At 45.4% G+C, this 18,243-nt stretch overlaps 1 long non-coding RNA gene across 1 annotated transcript; it reads left to right on the top strand.

Moving 5' to 3' along the window:
* The first annotated feature begins 137 nt into the window (after window positions 1-137).
* LOC124025090 lies at window positions 138-17,701 on the top strand. The gene is made up of 4 exons (XR_006837149.1): window positions 138-152; window positions 850-899; window positions 13,284-13,396; window positions 17,625-17,701. It is a non-coding gene; the product is annotated as an uncharacterized LOC124025090 (long non-coding RNA).
* Window positions 17,702-18,243: the final 542 nt, after the last annotated feature.

Here is an 18,243-nt window from a genome sequence, read left to right as displayed (position 1 = left end):
CCTGATGTTCAACGTTTCTCCCAAGTCTCTAACCAGTACTCAGGACTACTGGCAGGTGGACAGGATCAACAGTGACCTGAAGATGCATACGCTGCAGGAGGAGTTGGAGAGGATGACTCTGGAGAAGAACCGACTGACAGGGACACTGTGGGGTAAGACTACCCTGGGGATATAGAACTAGTGTGAAGGTCTGTTGACCCAGAAACCCAGTGAAGGTCTGTTGACCCAAAACCCCTGGTGAAGGTCTGTTTACCCAAAACCCCTGGTGAAGGTCTGTTGACCCAAAACCCCTGGTGAAGGTCTGTTGACCCAAAACCCCTGGTGAAGGTCTGTTGACCCAAAAACCCTGGTGAAGGTCTGTTGACCCAAAAACCATGGTGAAGGTCTGTTGACCCAAAACCATGGTGAAGGTCTGTTGACCCAAAACCATGGTGAAGGTCTGTTGACCCAAAACCCCTGGTGAAGGTCTGTTGACCCAAAACCCCTGGTGAAGGTCTGTTGACCCAAAACCCCTGGTGAAGGTCTGTTGACCCAAAACCCCTGGTGACGGTCTGTTGACCCAAAACCCCTGGTGAAGGTCTGTTGACCCAAAACCCCTGGTGAAGGTCTGTTGACCCAAAACCCCTGGTGACGGTCTGTTGACCCAAAACCCTGGTGAAGGTCTGTTGACCCAAAACCCTGGTGAAGGTCTGTTGACCCAGAAACCTTTGTTTGCGGTCCATGAACACACATTGTGGATCAACCAGAATGCCGGTGTAGATTGCCGGGCTTTCTTTTCCAGACATGGTCTGTGAACTACACTCTTATTCTAGGGTTTCATTTCTAACTCTTTTGATGACCTCTTCCTAGGATTCTTCTGGAACTGACTGTGACCAGAATCACGTGGAGTCCAACCCCAGGTATGTCCTTCATCTCATCAGAAATACTTCTTCAGGTTTGACACCAGGGGGGGAAAGATCTCACTCAATAAATTGAAGCAGAATTTAGCCCCATTTGAAACACCTGTCATTGTGTAGATGCCATACACCAGCCACCAGGTGGAGACAAAAGACTTGTTTACCTCAGAGCCGGGAAAATCTATGTCTGTAGTTTACCTAGCAACAGGGTTCACTTTCAATAAGAAACTCGTCTGAGTATATAGTCTCATTACTACCTGGTACCCCTGCACAGTGATTCTGTACTCCTTGTATATAGTCTCATTACTACCTGGTACCCCTGCACAGTGACTCTGTACTCCTTGTATATAGTCTCATTACTACCTGGTACCCCTGCACAGTGACTCTGTACTCCTTGTATATAGTCTCATTACTACCTGGTACCCCTGCACAGTGACTCTGTACTCCTTGTATATAGTCTCATTACTACCTGGTACCCCTGCACAGTGACTCTGTACTGGTACTCCTTGTATATAGTCTCATTACTACCTGGTACCCCTGCACAGTGACTCTGTACTCCTTGTATATAGTCTCATTACTACCTGGTACCCCTTGTATATAGTCTCATTACTACCTGGTACCCCTGCACAGTGACTCTGTACTCCTTGTATATAGTCTCATTACTACCTGGTACCCCTGCACAGTGACTCTGTACTCCTTGTATATAGTCTCATTACTACCTGGTACCCCTGTACAGTGACTCTGTACTAGTACTCCTTGTATATAGTCTCATTACTACCTGGTACCCCTGCAAAGTGACTCTGTACTCCTTGTATATAGTCTCATTACTACCTGGTACCCCTGACTCTGTACAGTGACTCTGTACTGGTACTCCTTGTATATAGTCTCATTACTACCTGGTACCCCCTGCACAGTGACTCTACTCCTTGTATATAGTCTCATTACTACCTGGTACCCCTGCACAGTGACTCTGTACTCCTTGTATATAGTCTCATTACTACCTGGTACCCCTGCACAGTGACTCTGTACTCCTTGTATATAGTCTCATTACTACCTGTTACCCCTGCACAGTAACTCTGTACTCCTTGTATATAGTCTCATTACTACCTGGTACCCCTGCACAGTGACTCTGTACTGGTACTCCTTGTATATAGTCTCATTACTACCTGGTACCCCTGCACAGTGACTCTGTACTCCTTGTATATAGTCTCATTACTACCTGGTACCCCTGCACAGTAACTCTGTACTCCTTGTATATAGTCTCATTACTACCTGGTACCCCTGCACAGTGACTCTGTACTCTCTTGTATATAGTCTCATTACTACCTGGTACCCCTGCACAGTGACTCTGTACTCCTTGTATATAGTCTCATTACTACCTGGTACCCCTGCACAGTGACTCTGTACTCCTTGTATATAGTCTCATTACTACCTGGTACCCCTGCACAGTGACTCTGTACTCATTACTACCTGGTACTCCTTGTATATAGTCTCATTACTACCTGGTACCCCTGCACAGTGACTCTGTACTCCTTGTATATAGTCTCATTACTACCTGGTACCCCTGCACAGTGACTCTGTACTCCTTGTATATAGTCTCATTACTACCTGGTACCCCTGCACAGTAACTCTGTACTCCTTGTATATAGTCTCATTACTACCTGGTACCCCTGCACAGTGACTCTGTACTCCTTGTATATAGTCTCATTACTACCTGGTACCCCTGCACAGTGACTCTGTACTCCTTGTATATAGTCTCATTACTACCTGGTACCCCTGCACAGTGACTCTGTACTCCTTGTATATAGTCTCATTACTACCTGGTACCCCTGCACAGTGACTCTGTACTCCTTGTATATAGTCTCATTACTACCTGGTACCACTGCACAGTGACTCTGTACTCCTTGTATATAGTCTCATTACTACCTGGTACCACTGCACAGTGACTCTGTACTCCTTGTATATAGTCTCATTACTACCTGGTACCACTGCACAGTGACTCTGTACTCCTTGTATATAGTCTCATTACTACCTGGTACCACTGCACAGTAACTCTGTACTCCTTGTATATAGTCTCATTACTACCTGGTACCCCTGCACAGTGACTCTGTACTCCTTGTATATAGTCTCATTACTACCTGATACCCCTGCACAGTGACTCTGTACTCCTTGTATATAGTCTCATTACTACCTGGTACCCCTGCACAGTGACTCTGTACTCCTTGTATATAGTCTCATTACTACCTGGTACCCCTGCACAGTGACTCTGTACTCCTTGTATATAGTCTCATTACTACCTGGTACCCCTGCACAGTGACTCTGTACTCCTTGTATATAGTCTCATTACTACCTGGTACCCCTGCACAGTGACTCTATACTCCTTGTATATAGTCTCATTACTACCTGGTACCCCTGCACAGTGACTCTGTACTCCTTGTATATAGTCTCATTACTACCTGGTACCCCTGCACAGTGACTCTGTACTCCTTGTATATAGTCTCATTACTACCTGGTACCCCTGCACAGTGACTCTGTACTCCTTGTATATAGTCTCATTACTACCTGGTACCCCTGCACAGTGACTCTGTACTCCTTGTATATAGTCTCATTACTACCTGGTACTCCCTGTATATAGTCTCATTACTACCTGTGACTCTGTACTCCTTGTATATAGTCTCATTACTACCTGGTACCCCTGCACAGTGACTCTGTACTCCTTGTATATAGTCTCATTACTACCTGGTACCCCTGCACAGTGACTCTGTACTCTCTTGTATATAGTCTCATTACTACCTGGTATATAGTCTCATTACTACCTGGTACCCCTGCACAGTGACTCTGTACTCCTTGTATATAGTCTCATTACTGGTACCTGGTACCCCTGCACAGTGACTCTGTACTCCTTGTATATAGTCTCATTACTACCTGGTACCCCTGCACAGTGACTCTGTACTCCTTGTATATAGTCTCATTACTACCTGGTACCCCTGCACAGTGACTCTGTACTCCTTGTATATAGTCTCATTACTACCTGGTACCCCTGCACAGTGACTCTGTACTCCTTGTATATAGTCTCATTACTACCTGGTACCCCTGCACAGTGACTCTGTACTCCTTGTATATAGTCTCATTACTACCTGGTACCCCTGTACAGTGACTCTGTACTAGTACTCCTTGTATATAGTCTCATTACTACCTGGTACCCCTGCAAAGTGACTCTGTACTCCTTGTATATAGTCTCATTACTACCTGGTACCCCTGACTCTGTACTGGTACTCCTTGTATATAGTCTCATTACTACCTGGTACCCCTGCACAGTGACTCTGTACTCCTTGTATATAGTCTCATTACTACCTGGTACCCCTGCACAGTGACTCTGTACTCCTTGTATATAGTCTCATTACTACCTGGTACCCCTGCACAGTGACTCTGTACTCCTTGTATATAGTCTCATTACTACCTGGTACCCCTGCACAGTGACTCTGTACTCCTTGTATATAGTCTCATTACTACCTGGTACCCCTGCACAGTGACTCTGTACTCCTTGTATATAGTCTCATTACTACCTGGTACCCCTGCACAGTGACTCTGTACTCCTTGTATATAGTCTCATTACTACCTGGTCTCACCCCTGCACAGTGACTCTGTACTCCTTGTATATAGTCTCATTACTACCTGGTACCCCTGCACAGTGACTCTGTACTCCTTGTATATAGTCTCATTACTACCTGGTACCCTGCACAGTGACTCTGTACTCCTTGTATATAGTCTCATTACTACCTGGTACCCCTGCACAGTGACTCTGTACTCCTTGTATATAGTCTCATTACTACCTGGTACCCCTGCACAGTGACTCTGTACTCCTTGTATATAGTCTCATTACTACCTGGTACCCCTGCACAGTGACTCTGTACTCCTTGTATATAGTCTCATTACTACCTGGTACCCCTGCACAGTGACTCTGTACTCCTTGTATATAGTCTCATTACTACCTGGTACCCCTGCACAGTGACTCTGTACTCCTTGTATATAGTCTCATTACTGGTACCCCTGCACAGTGACCTGTACTGGTACTGCACAGTGACTCTGTACTCCTTGTATATAGTCTCATTACTACCTGGTACCCCTGCACAGTGACTCTGTACTCCTTGTATATAGTCTCATTACTACCTGGTACCCCTGCACAGTGACTCTGTACTCCTTGTATATAGTCTCATTACTACCTGGTACCCCTGCACAGTGACTCTGTACTCCTTGTATATAGTCTCATTACTACCTGGTACCCCTGCACAGTGACTCTGTACTCCTTGTATATAGTCTCATTACTACCTGGTACCCCTGCACAGTGACTCTGTACTCCTTGTATATAGTCTCATTACTACCTGGTACCCCTGCACAGTGACTCTGTACTCCTTGTATATAGTCTCATTACTACCTGGTACCCCTGCACAGTGACTCTGTACTCCTTGTATATAGTCTCATTACTACCTGGTACCCCTGCACAGTGACTCTGTACTCCTTGTATATAGTCTCATTACTACCTGGTACCCCTGCACAGTGACTCTGTACTCCTTGTATATAGTCTCATTACTACCTGGTACCCCTGCACAGTGACTCTGTACTCCTTGTATATAGTCTCATTACTACCTGGTACCCTGCACAGTGACTCTGTACTCCTTGTATATAGTCTCATTACTACCTGGTACCCCTGCACAGTGACTCTGTACTCCTTGTATATAGTCTCATTACTACCTGGTACCCCTGCACAGTGACTCTGTACTCCTTGTATATAGTCTCATTACTACCTGGTACCCCTGCACAGTGACTCTGTACTCCTTGTATATAGTCTCATTACTACCTGGTACCCCTGCACAGTGACTCTGTACTCCTTGTATATAGTCTCATTACTACCTGGTACCCCTGCACAGTGACTCTGTACTCCTTGTATATAGTCTCATTACTACCTGGTACCCCTGCACAGTGACTCTGTACTCCTTGTATATAGTCTCATTACTACCTGGTACCCCTGCACAGTGACTCTGTACTCCTTGTATATAGTCTCATTACTACCTGGTACCCCTGCACAGTGACTCTGTACTCCTTGTATATAGTCTCATTACTACCTGGTACCCCCTGTATATAGTCTCATTACTACCTGTGACTGACTCTGTACTCCTTGTATATAGTCTCATTACTACCTGGTACCCCTGCACAGTGACTCTGTACTCCTTGTATATAGTCTCATTACTACCTGGTACCCCTGCACAGTGACTCTGTACTCCTTGTATATAGTCTCATTACTACCTGGTACCCCTGCACAGTGACTCTGTACTCCTTGTATATAGTCTCATTACTACCTGGTACCCCTGCACAGTGACTCTGTACTCCTTGTATATAGTCTCATTACTACCTGGTACCCCTGCACAGTGACTCTGTACTCCTTGTATATAGTCTCATTACTACCTGGTACCCCTGCACAGTGACTCTGTACTCCTTGTATATAGTCTCATTACTACCTGGTACCCCTGCACAGTGACTCTGTACTCCTTGTATATAGTCTCATTACTACCTGGTACCCCTGCACAGTGACTCTGTACTCCTTGTATATAGTCTCATTACTACCTGGTACCCCTGCACAGTGACTCTGTACTCCTTGTATATAGTCTCATTACTACCTGGTACCCCTGCACAGTGACTCTGTACTCCTTGTATATAGTCTCATTACTACCTGGTACCCCTGCACAGTGACTCTGTACTCCTTGTATATAGTCTCATTACTACCTGGTACCCCTGCACAGTGACTCTGTACTCCTTGTATATAGTCTCATTACTACCTGGTACCCCTGCACAGTAACTCTGTACTCCTTGTATATAGTCTCATTACTACCTGGTACCCCTGCACAGTGACTCTGTACTCCTTGTATATAGTCTCATTACTACCTGGTACCCCTGCACAGTGACTCTGTACTCCTTGTATATAGTCTCATTACTACCTGGTACCCCTGCACAGTGACTCTGTACTCCTTGTATATAGTCTCATTACTACCTGGTACCCCTGCACAGTGACTCTGTACTCCTTGTATATAGTCTCATTACTACCTGGTACCCCTGCACAGTGACTCTGTACTCCTTGTATATAGTCTCATTACTACCTGGTACCCCTGCACAGTGACTCTGTACTCCTTGTATATAGTCTCATTACTACCTGGTACCCCTGCACAGTGACTCTGTACTCCTTGTATATAGTCTCATTACTACCTGGTACCCCTGCACAGTGACTCTGTACTCCTTGTATATAGTCTCATTACTACCTGGTACCCCTGCACAGTGACTCTGTACTCCTTGTATATAGTCTCATTACTACCTGGTACCCCTGCACAGTGACTCTGTACTCCTTGTATATAGTCTCATTACTACCTGGTACCCCTGCACAGTGACTCTGTACTCCTTGTATATAGTCTCATTACTACCTGGTACCCCTGCACAGTGACTCTGTACTCCTTGTATATAGTCTCATTACTACCTGGTACCCCTGCACAGTGACTCTGTACTCCTTGTATATAGTCTCATTACTACCTGGTACCCCTGCACAGTGACTCTGTACTCCTTGTATATAGTCTCATTACTACCTGGTACCCCTGCACAGTGACTCTGTACTCCTTGTATATAGTCTCATTACTACCTGGTACCCCTGCACAGTGACTCTGTACTCCTTGTATATAGTCTCATTACTACCTGGTACCCCTGCACAGTGACTCTGTACTCCTTGTATATAGTCTCATTACTACCTGGTACCCCTGCACAGTGACTCTGTACTCCTTGTATATAGTCTCATTACTACCTGGTACCCCTGCACAGTGACTCTGTACTCCTTGTATATAGTCTCATTACTACCTGGTACCCCTGCACAGTGACTCTGTACTCCTTGTATATAGTCTCATTACTACCTGGTACCCCTGCACAGTGACTCTGTACTCCTTGTATATAGTCTCATTACTACCTGGTACCCCTGCACAGTGACTCTGTACTCCTTGTATATAGTCTCATTACTACCTGGTACCCCTTGTATATAGTCTCATTACTACCTGGTACCCCTGCACAGTGACTCTGTACTCCTTGTATATAGTCTCATTACTACCTGGTACCCCTGCACAGTGACTCTGTACTCCTTGTATATAGTCTCATTACTACCTGGTACCCCTGCACAGTGACTCTGTCTCATTACTACCTGGTACCCCTGCACAGTGACTCTTGTCCTTGTATATAGTCTCATTACTACCTGGTACCCCTGCACAGTGACTCTGTACTCCTTGTATATAGTCTCATTACTACCTGGTACCCCTGCACAGTGACTCTGTACTCCTTGTATATAGTCTCATTACTACCTGGTACCCCTGCACAGTGACTCTGTACTCCTTGTATATAGTCTCATTACTACCTGGTACCCCTGCACAGTGACTCTGTACTCCTTGTATATAGTCTCATTACTACCTGGTACCCCTGCACAGTGACTCTGTACTCCTTGTATATAGTCTCATTACTACCTGGTACCCCTGCACAGTGACTCTGTACTCCTTGTATATAGTCTCATTACTACCTGGTACCCCTGCACAGTGACTCTGTACTGGTACTCCTTGTATATAGTCTCATTACTACCTGGTACCCCTGCACAGTGACTCTGTACTCCTTGTATATAGTCTCATTACTACCTGGTACCCCTGCACAGTGACTCTGTACTCCTTGTATATAGTCTCATTACTACCTGGTACCCCTGCACAGTGACTCTGTACTCCTTGTATATAGTCTCATTACTACCTGGTACCCCTGCACAGTGACTCTGTACTCCTTGTATATAGTCTCATTACTACCTGGTACCCCTGCACAGTGACTCTGTACTCCTTGTATATAGTCTCATTACTACCTGGTACCCCTGCACAGTGACTCTGTACTCCTTGTATATAGTCTCATTACTACCTGGTACCCCTGCACAGTGACTCTGTACTCCTTGTATATAGTCTCATTACTACCTGGTACCCCTGCACAGTGACTCTGTACTGGTACTCTTGTATATAGTCTCATTACTACCTGGTACCCCTGCACAGTGACTCTGTACTCCTTGTATATAGTCTCATTACTACCTGGTACCCCTGCACAGTGACTCTGTACTCCTTGTATATAGTCTCATTACTACCTGGTACCCCTGCACAGTGACTCTGTACTCCTTGTATATAGTCTCATTACTACCTGGTACCCCTGCACAGTGACTCTGTACTCCTTGTATATAGTCTCATTACTACCTGGTACCCCTGCACAGTGACTCTGTACTCCTTGTATATAGTCTCATTACTACCTGGTACCCCAGTGACTCTGTACTCCTTGTATATAGTCTCATTACTACCTGGTACCCCTGTGACTCTGTACTGGTACTCCTTGTATATAGTCTCATTACTACCTGGTACCCCTGCACAGTGACTCTGTACTCCTTGTATATAGTCTCATTACTACCTGGTACCCCTGCACAGTGACTCTGTACTCCTTGTATATAGTCTCATTACTACCTGGTACCCCTGCACAGTGACTCTGTACTGGTACTCCTTGTATATAGTCTCATTACTACCTGGTACCCCTGCACAGTGACTCTGTACTCCTTGTATATAGTCTCATTACTACCTGGTACCCCTGCACAGTGACTCTGTACTCCTTGTATATAGTCTCATTACTACCTGGTACCCCTGCACAGTACTCTGTACTCCTTGTATATAGTCTCATTCTCACTACCTGGTACCCCTGCACAGTGACTCTGTACTCCTTGTATATAGTCTCATTACTACCTGGTACCCCTGCACAGTGACTCTGTACTCCTTGTATATAGTCTCATTACTACCTGGTACCCCTGCACAGTGACTCTGTACTCCTTGTATATAGTCTCATTACTACCTGGTACCCCTGCACAGTGACTCTGTACTCCTTGTATATAGTCTCATTACTACCTGGTACCCCTGCACAGTGACTCTGTACTCCTTGTATATAGTCTCATTACTACCTGGTACCCCTGCACAGTAACTCTGTACTCCTTGTATATAGTCTCATTACTACCTGGTACCCCTGCACAGTGACTCTGTACTCCTTGTATATAGTCTCATTACTACCTGGTACCCCTGCACAGTGACTCTGTACTCCTTGTATATAGTCTCATTACTACCTGGTACCCCTGCACAGTGACTCTGTACTCCTTGTATATAGTCTCATTACTACCTGGTACCCCTGCACAGTGACTCTGTACTCCTTGTATATAGTCTCATTACTACCTGGTACCCCTGCACAGTGACTCTGTACTCCTTGTATATAGTCTCATTACTACCTGGTACCCCTGCACAGACTCTGTACTCTTGTATATAGTCTCATTACTTGTACCCCTGCACAGTGACTCTGTCTCATATAGTCTCATTACCTGGTACCCCTGCACAGTGACTCTGTACTCCTTGTATATAGTCTCATTACTACCTGGTACCCCTGCACAGTGACTCTGTACTCCTTGTATATAGTCTCATTACTACCTGGTACCCCTGCACAGTGACTCTGTACTCCTTGTATATAGTCTCATTACTACCTGGTACCCCTGCACAGTGACTCTGTACTCCTTGTATATAGTCTCATTACTACCTGGTACCCCTGCACAGTGACTCTGTACTCCTTGTATATAGTCTCATTACTACCTGGTACCCTGCACAGTGACTCTGTACTCCTTGTATATAGTCTCATTACTACCTGGTACCCCTGCACAGTGACTCTGTACTCCTTGTATATAGTCTCATTACTACCTGGTACCCCTGCACAGTGACTCTGTACTCCTTGTATATAGTCTCATTACTACCTGGTACCCCTGCACAGTGACTCTGTACTCCTTGTATATAGTCTCATTACTACCTGGTACCCCTGCACAGTGACTCTGTACTCCTTGTATATAGTCTCATTACTACCTGTTACCCCTGCACAGTGACTCTGTACTCCTTGTATATAGTCTCATTACTACCTGGTACCCCTGCACAGTGACTCTGTACTCCTTGTATATAGTCTCATTACTACCTGGTACCCCTGCACAGTGACTCTGTACTCCTTGTATATAGTCTCATTACTACCTGGTACCCCTGCACAGTGACTCTGTACTCCTTGTATATAGTCTCATTACTACCTGGTACCCCTGCACAGTGACTCTGTACTCCTTGTATATAGTCTCATTACTACCTGGTACCCCTGCACAGTGACTCTGTACTCCTTGTATATAGTCTCATTACTACCTGGTACCCCTGCACAGTGACTCTGTACTCCTTGTATATAGTCTCATTACTACCTGGTACCCCTGCACAGTGACTCTGTACTCCTTGTATATAGTCTCATTACTACCTGGTACCCCTGCACAGTGACTCTGTACTCCTTGTATATAGTCTCATTACTACCTGGTACCCCTGCACAGTGACTCTGTACTCCTTGTATATAGTCTCATTACTACCTGGTACCCCTGCACAGTGACTCTGTACTCCTTGTATATAGTCTCATTACTACCTGGTACCCCTGCACAGTGACTCTGTACTCCTTGTATATAGTCTCATTACTACCTGGTACCCCTGCACAGTGACTCTGTACTCCTTGTATATAGTCTCATTACTACCTGGTACCCCTGCACAGTGACTCTGTACTCCTTGTATATAGTCTCATTACTACCTGGTACCCCTGCACAGTGACTCTGTACTCCTTGTATATAGTCTCATTACTACCTGGTACCCCTGCACAGTGACTCTGTACTCCTTGTATATAGTCTCATTACTACCTGGTACCCCTGCACAGTGACTCTGTACTCCTTGTATATAGTCTCATTACTACCTGGTACCCCTGCACAGTGACTCTGTACTCCTTGTATATAGTCTCATTACTACCTGGTACCCCTGCACAGTGACTCTGTACTCCTTGTATATAGTCTCATTACTACCTGGTACCCCTGCACAGTGACTCTGTACTCCTTGTATATAGTCTCATTACTACCTGGTACCCCTGCACAGTGACTCTGTACTCCTTGTATATAGTCTCATTACTACCTGGTACCCCTGCACAGTGACTCTGTACTCCTTGTATATAGTCTCATTACTACCTGGTACCCCTGCACAGTGACTCTGTACTCCTTGTATATAGTCTCATTACTACCTGGTACCCCTGCACAGTGACTCTGTACTCCTTGTATATAGTCTCATTACTACCTGGTACCCCTGCACAGTGACTCTGTACTCCTTGTATATAGTCTCATTACTACCTGGTACCCCTGCACAGTGACTCTGTACTCCTTGTATATAGTCTCATTACTACCTGGTACCCCTGCACAGTGACTCTGTACTCCTTGTATATAGTCTCATTACTACCTGGTACCCCTGCACAGTGACTCTGTACTCCTTGTATATAGTCTCATTACTACCTGGTACCCCTGCACAGTGACTCTGTACTCCTTGTATATAGTCTCATTACTACCTGGTACCCCTGCACAGTGACTCTGTACTCCTTGTATATAGTCTCCTTATTTTATTGTGTGACTATTTTCTAGTGTATTTAGCAAATGTTTCATACTTAAACTCTGCATGGTTGGGAAATGTCTGGTGAAGAAGCACTTCACTGTAAAGTCCACTACAGCTGTGTGTATCAGGAGCGTTTGACAAATACAAAGGATCTCATTTGATCTCATTTGGACCTCCAGTACATTATTATGTCCACTAGTTGGTGCTACAGACCCAGAGTTTTATTCATAGAGAACAAAGTAATGGCCTTTTATCACACCGAACAGGTGCCTGAAACGATTCCTTCTCCATCCTGTGAATCTCACAGAGAAATCTTTTAAGCCGAGCATCTTTTTATTTTTGTAAGTGTAAGGTTTGAAAAGCACTTGGCAAATAAATATGTTATAATTCAGTAGAAAATCAGTAACGTTGTAGATTTTATTTTTTATCCCGTGGTCTCTCTCTCTGCTGAGTCCGGTTTAAGTCGAAGTGTTCATGACATCTGTGCTCCTCTACAAGGCAGTCTTCCAGTCTTCCGCGCCACCCGCGAGGCCCCTTGTCTTGTGCATCTTGACCCTATAATAGAAAATATACATTTAGGTCTTTGCGTTAACATATAATGTTAAAGGATTTTTCTTCTATCAATTAAATGTATTTTGATTTATTTATTTTTAATATTCTGGAACTGCAGGGGAAAGTGGCAGCATTACTGTTTCCACAAATATAACAATCTGTGTATTCCTGATTTTAAGTATGTATTGTGCAAATGTAAATGGTCCTGTAGATGAATGTAGGAGTGTTGTCCTGTCATCTTCTCTCATTGTAGTCTTGTGTTGTTATTCTACAGCGATAAGGCAGTTCTACAGTCCTATGAGGCCCTGGCCACTGAGATCTCCTCTCTACACTCAGTGTTGAAACAACAGTCTGACCTGGTGAAGAAGCTAGCAGCTAACAGACGAGGTGAGTTACAAACCACAGCTAGCAGCTAACAGACGAGGTGAGTTACAAACCACAGCTAGCAGCTAACAGACGAGGTGAGTTACAAACCACAGCTAGCAGCTAACAGACGAGGTGAGTTACAAACCACAGCAGCTAGCAGCTAACCAGCTAGCAGCTAACAGAGGTGAGTTACAAACCACAGCTAGCAGCTAACAGACGAGGTGAGTTACAAACCACAGCTAACAGATGAGGTGAGTTACAAACCACAGCTAACAGACGAGGTGAGTTACAAACCACAGCTAGCAGCTAACAGACGAGGTGAGTTACAAACCACAGCTAACAGACGAGGTGAGTTACAAACCACAGCTAGCAGCTAACAGACGAGGTGAGTTACAAACCACAGCTAGCAGCTAACAGACGAGGTGAGTTACAAACCACAGCTAGCAGCTCACAGACGAGGTGAGTTACAAACCACAGCTAGCAGCTCACAGACGAGGTAAATTCTAAACCGCAGCTAACAGAGAAGGTAAGGCCTGGCTGGGGGCACTTTCAGCAGACGTTCTGTAATGATCTGGAAGGTTGCAGACAGAAATGTCTTGAGACGTGTGTATTTTCTAGGTAATGTATTTCTGAACAATCCAGGATAATGTGCCCTCATTAACATAATCCCTGTGTATGAGGGAGAGGGCCTCGGGCTAAAGAGCAAATCGTCTGACGTACTGCTACTTATTTAGTGTAGAGAAATGAATGTTTTCTCTTCAGGTTCCCTTCTGAAATCAAACCTGTCTTTTCACACATCTTAAAACAACATGCCATCAACAAGGAATCTTTCAAAATAAAAGTTGTTGATGAGAGTCTGGGATGCTACTATAAGGCTAGGTGGAAGAAAGAGGTATGCTATTTTCTGTCAAGGTTTCTAGGTGGAAGAAAGAGGGATTCTACTGGAGGCTAGGTGGAAGAAAGAGGGATTCTACTGGAGGCTAGGTGGAAGAAAGAGGGATTCTACTGTAGGCTAGGTGGAAGAAAGAGGGATTCTACTGGAGGCTAGGTGGAAGAAAGAGGGATTATACTGGAGGCTAGGTGGAAGAAAGAGGGATGCTACTGTAGGCTAGGTGGAAGAAAGAGGGATGCTACTGTAGGCTAGGTGGAAGAAAGAGGGATTCTACTGGAGGCTAGGTGGAAGAAAGAGGGATTCTACTGGAGGCTAGGTGGAAGAAAGAGGGATTCTACTGGAGGCTAGGTGGAAGAAAGAGGGATGCTACTGTAGGCTAGGTGGAAGAAAGAGGGATTCTACTGGAGGCTAGGTGGAAGAAAGAGCGATTCTACTGGAGGCTAGGTGGAAGAAAGAGTGATGCTACTGTAGGCTAGGTGGAAGAAAGAGGGATTCTACTGGAGGCTAGGTGGAAGAAAGAGGGATGCTACTGTAAGGCTAGGTGGAAGAAAGAGGGATTCTACTGGAGGCTAGGTGGAAGAAAGAGGGATGCTACTGTAGGCTAGGTGGAAGAAAGAGGGATTCTACTGGAGGCTAGGTGGAAGAAAGAGGGATTCTACTGGAGGCTAGGTGGAAGAAAGAGGGATGCTACTGTAGGCTAGGTGGAAGAAAGAGGGATGCTACTGTAGGCTAGGTGGAGAAAGAGGGAATCTACTGGAGGCTAGGTGGAGAAAGAGGGATTCTACTGGAGGCTAGGTGGAGAAAGAGGGAATCTACTGGAGGCTAGGTGGAGAAAGAGGGATGCTACTGTAGGCTAGGTGGAAGAAAGAGGGAATCTACTGGAGGCTAGGTGGAGAAAGAGGGAATCTACTGGAGGCTAGGTGGAAGAAAGAGGGATGCTACTGGAGGCTAGGTGGAAGAAAGAGGGAATCTACTGGAGGCTAGGTGGAAGAAAGAGGGATGCTACTGGAGGCTAGGTGGAAGAAAGAGGGATTCTACTGGAGGCTAGGTGGAGAAAGAGGGAATCTACTGGAGGCTAGGTGGAAGAAAGAGGGATGCTACTGTAAGGCTAGGTGGAGAAAGAGGGAATCTACTGGAGGCTAGGTGGAGAAAGAGGGATTCTACTGGAGGCTAGGTGGAAGAAAGAGGGATGCTACTGTAAGGCTAGGTGGAGAAAGAGGGAATCTACTGGAGGCTAGGTGGAAGAAAGAGGGATTCTACTGTAGGCTAGGTGGAAGAAAGAGGGAATCTACTGGAGGCTAGGTGGAGAAAGAGGGAATCTACTGGAGGCTAGGTGGAGAAAGAGGGAATCTACTGGAGGCTAGGTGGAGAAAGAGGGATTCTACTGGAGGCTAGGTGGAGAAAGAGGGATTCTACTGGAGGCTAGGTGGAAGAAAGAGGGATTCTACTGGAGGCTAGGTGGAAGAAAGAGGGATTCTACTGGAGGCTAGGTGGAGAAAGAGGGAATCTACTGGAGGCTAGGTGGAGAAAGAGGGATTCTACTGGAGGCTAGGTGGAGAGAGACAGCTGAGCTATTATCATAGCACTACAATGGTAGAGGATATATTAGGATATTAAAGTGATCTCTCCTTCCTGTTCTGATGTTTTTCACCCCTGAAGAGATGTAGTTTGTTGCTATTCTCTTTGTGGAACAGGGGACCAAACAAGAGGTGTAAATTAGAATGAAATGTAAAGAGCAAATATATTTATTCTAGTGAATATCCCAGACTAATCCTGTTTCGTAGATGAGAGAGAAAAAGGGAGAGATGTATTTATTCAAAGACACCGAGCATCTATATTCGTCAGAGGTTCTTACTACGAAATCACTTTTATTCAAATGGGAAACTCTCATGAGACTCTCTCTCTCTCTCTCCTCTCTGCCTCCTGCTCTTCCATCAAACACAGAGGAACTCTCATTTAAACTTTATTATCTGCTCAACATGATGATTGGATAGAAAACCAATGATGTGTGTGTCTAATGTTGCATGCGTTTGTGCTGCATATTAAAGAGGGTGTGTGTGTGAGAGTGTGTTTGACTGAACTGTCTGACTCTCTTTACCATAGAAATAAATGTGTATTGTCTTTAAATATAGTTGCTAAGTGTTGTCACTTGAGTGATGCTTCTGTGTAAAAGCCTTAATCAGGCCTGTGTGTGTTGTGTTGTGTGTGTGTCTAGTTCTGTGGTGAAGGTCAGAGACATTTGATTCTGAACTCCCTGACTCTCTTTACCACTACTCAGCCCAATAAATGCTATACAGCTCTTTAAATATAGTTGGCTGGCTGTTATCACTGTCTGTCTGGCTGGCTGTCGCTCTGCCTTAATCAGGCCTGGCTGTGTTGTGTTTGGCTGAAGCCTGTCTGTTCTGGCTGGAAGGTCAGAGGCCTGTATGATTCTGGCTCCCATCTCTCCTCACCTGTCTGCCCAATGGCTGTACAGCCTCTGCCTGTCTGGCTGGCTGTCGCTCTGCCTGTCTGGCTGTCGCTCTGCCTGTCTGTCTGGCTGTCCCTCTGTCTGGCTGTTGCTCTGCCTGTCTGTCTGGCTGTTGCTCTGCCTGTCTGTCTGTCTGTCGCTCTGCCTGTCTGTCTGGCTGTTGCTCTGCCTGTCTGTCTGTCGCTCTGCCTGTCTGTCTGGCTGTCCCTCTGCCTGCCTGTCTGGCTGTCCCTCTGTCTGGCTGTCGCTCTGCCTGTCTGGCTGGCTGTCCCTCTGCCTGCCTGGCTGGCTGTCGCTCTGCCTGTCTGTCTGTCTGTCGCTCTGCCTGTCTGTCTGTCTGTCGCTCTGCCTGTCTGTCTGGCTGTCGCTCTGCCTGTCTGTCTGGCTGTCGCTCTGCCTGTCTGTCTGGCTGTCGCTCTGCCTGTCTGTCAGGCTGTCGCTCTGCCTGTCTGTCTGTCTGTCCCTCTGTCTGGCTGTCACTCTGCCTGTCTGTCTGGCTGTCGCTCTGCCTGTCTGGCTGTCCCTCTGTCTGGCTGTCACTCTGCCTGTCTGTCTGGCTGTCGCTCTGCCTGTCTGTCTGGCTGTCGCTCTGCCTGTCTGTCTGGCTGTCGCTCTGCCTGTCTGTCTGGCTGTCGCTGTGCCTGTCTGTCCTTCTGTCTGTCTACATGTCTGTCTGTCTGGCTGTCGCTCTGCCTGTCTGTCTACATGTCTGTCCTTCTGTCTGTCCTTCTGTCTGTCCTTCTGTCTGTCTACATGTCTGTCTGTCTGTCACTTTGATTTCTAGAGGATAAAACTAACCTAAAATGCTGACTGAATGTAAGATAAATAATTTCTTAATAAATATTTTGTCTATTATATTCACACACTGTTTACTAATTCCTTTTCAGCATCACCCAACTCAACCACATATCCCTAAAGGTAGACTCTGTCAGCATCACCCAACCACACATCCCTCAAGGTACACAGGAACAATCTTTAATTAATTAGCCTAGTTATTGGCAGTCATCCAACATAGAGGATAATGGATATCAATCAACAGCATTTAGAGTTGATTATTGAGCCCAAATGATTACTAGAGCCAGTCACACTGACTGAAATGATTACTAGAACCAGTCACACTGACTGAAATGATTACTAGAACCAGTCACACTGACTGAAATGATTACTAGAACCAGTCACACTGACTGAAATGATTACTAGAACCAGTCACACTAACTGAAATGATTACTAGAGCCAGTCACACTAACTGAAATGATTACTAGAACCAGTCACACTGACTGACTGAAATGATTACTAGAACCAGTCACACTGACTGAAATGATTACTAGAAAGAGTCACACTGAAATGATTACTAGAACCAGTCACACTGACTGAAATGATTACTACACTTGATTACTATTTAAGATTACTAGAACCAGTCACACTAACTGAAATGATTACTAGAACCAGTCACACTGACTGAAATGATTACTAAAGTCACACTGAAATGATTACTAGAACCAGTCA

Source organism: Oncorhynchus gorbuscha, unplaced genomic scaffold (assembly GCF_021184085.1).
Source record: "Oncorhynchus gorbuscha isolate QuinsamMale2020 ecotype Even-year unplaced genomic scaffold, OgorEven_v1.0 Un_scaffold_2164, whole genome shotgun sequence".
Lineage (NCBI taxonomy): Eukaryota > Metazoa > Chordata > Actinopteri > Salmoniformes > Salmonidae > Oncorhynchus > Oncorhynchus gorbuscha.
This window is presented reverse-complemented; position numbering and strand designations above follow the sequence as displayed.